This window comes from Austrofundulus limnaeus, unplaced genomic scaffold (genome assembly GCF_001266775.1).
Source record: "Austrofundulus limnaeus strain Quisiro unplaced genomic scaffold, Austrofundulus_limnaeus-1.0 Scaffold526, whole genome shotgun sequence".
NCBI lineage: Eukaryota > Metazoa > Chordata > Actinopteri > Cyprinodontiformes > Rivulidae > Austrofundulus > Austrofundulus limnaeus.
Window position 1 is genome coordinate 155,482 of NW_013952928.1, and position 2,013 is coordinate 157,494.

At 34.6% G+C, this 2,013-nt stretch overlaps 1 protein-coding gene across 1 annotated transcript in view; it reads right to left on the bottom strand.

The window, feature by feature from the left end:
* ubxn4 (UBX domain protein 4) overlaps positions 1 to 2,013 on the bottom strand; it is a gene marked incomplete at its 5' end in the record, with an annotated part of 31,469 nt that overhangs the window by 17,886 nt on the left and 11,570 nt on the right.

The window sequence follows — 2,013 nt, forward strand, 5'->3', positions numbered from 1 at the left end:
GTGACAGAGTGAACAAATATGTTAAAAATATATTTTTAGAAAAGTTACATACTGCACCTTTAATGAAACGTTTCGTCTCTCTTCCAAGAGACTTCTTCAGTCTGAGAGTTTCAGGCAAAATTCAGGCTTTTGAGTCCTGCCTCCAGGTGACTGATACTCACATCAGCTTCGGTGTTAAGCACAGAGGAGGGCCAAGAAATGTGTGCAGGAAATTTGAGCTTGTGCAATAAATCCAATGATAAATGTAGAAGTTAGAGCAAAATAATTAATTCTGTGGAAGACAGACTCCAAACACAGCTGAAACTGCATTGCTGTTGTCTTTTTTAAACTTCTGATTCCAAAATAAAATCCATGTATATCATGTGTATTGTGGATTAGGAGGATTTGTATTTACTACCTGTACACGTGAAGTGAAAGTTGTAATGACAAAATGTGATTTTGGTCGAAACAATCAGTACATGAGTAATTTAGTAGATTGTAGATGGGTGATTAAAGCAATTGGTATTTGAGTGTTTTATAAGAAATAATCATAAAATGTGTAACTAAAAACTTGTGAACAGGTTCTATGAGCAACTGAACTAAATGTGACCTGTGAAGAAGCAATCAGTGTTCATGTGTTAAACTGTGTCCAAATGGGGACAAGGAGGACCAGTAAAGTGACAAAAAGCCTCTGAAACACGGAGCAGGAGGAGTGGAAAGAGGTGTAGGGGGATCTGAAAGCTGGCTAGCGTCCTTCGATGTGTGACTGGAGGAGGAGGCGAAGGAGACAAAGTTTCAGTTATGAAGCAGCAATGCTGATTTAAATAATACCACTGCTCTCCTGTGGACTCTGCAGTGGTATTATTTAAATCAGCATTGCAGTTTCAGTTATGAAGCTGCAAAGCTGATTTAAATAATACCACTGCAGAGTCCACAGGAGAGCAGTCTCAATCATTAAAGACCCAGCCAACCCCCAGCATGGACTATTCACACCTCTGCCTTCCAGCCGGAGGTACAGTTGTGTCAAAAGAATAACCTCCAGATTTAAGAACTCGTTTTTCCCAAGTGCCATCAAATTTTAAACAGCTGAATGTGACAATTTTCTGTCTATTAATATTGCACATTTCAGACTGTTACCTGTTGCACATCTGCACTTTTGCACACCTCAGTCTATGACACTCTAAACACTGATAGTGTTGTTCCTTTTCTTGATGTTGTTCCTTTTCTTGATGTTGTTATCTCTAGTTTGGTCTCTTTTTTGTTTCAAGTGTAGTCTCTTTATCCTTTATCCCCCATTACTTTCTTTAGTATCCTTAAAGTGAATTTGGATTTCACAGGATCAGCGTTAGTCCTGCCCACTGAGTTTGATGGCTGGGTTTGACAATTTAAATTAATTTATGACAACAGTGCTCACACAGGAGCCATGAAATAAACTCACAGTGAAATAATTAAATATATTTTGAAATAAAAGTTTTCTTTAAAATTATGTTCAATTATTTAATTTTCTAATTCAATGATATATTTATTAATTTCATGGGACATTGAAATACCTAATTGCATATTTCATAATTTAAATATATATTTAATGATGTAATTAATTTAATGATACATTCAATTATTTAATGATGTATTTAAATATTTAATGTTGCATTTAATTTAATTACATAATAGATGGTATATTTATATTTATTTATTTCATGATATACCATACTTATTGTAATTTGGCACTCTCCACATTCAATATTGAAACATGTAAATTATATATTATACAGTGGGGAAAATAAGTATTTAGTCAGTCATCAATTGAGCAAGTTCTCCCACTTAAAAAGATGAGAGAGGCCTGTAATTGACATCATAGGTAGACCTCAACTATGAGAGACAAAATGTGAAAAAATATTTGAGAAAATCATTTTGTCTGACTTTTAAAGAATTTTTTTGCAAATAATGGTGGAAAAATTTGGTCACCTACAAACAAGCAAGATTTCTGGCTGTCACAGACCTGTAACTTCTATTTTAAGAGGCTCCTCTTTCCCC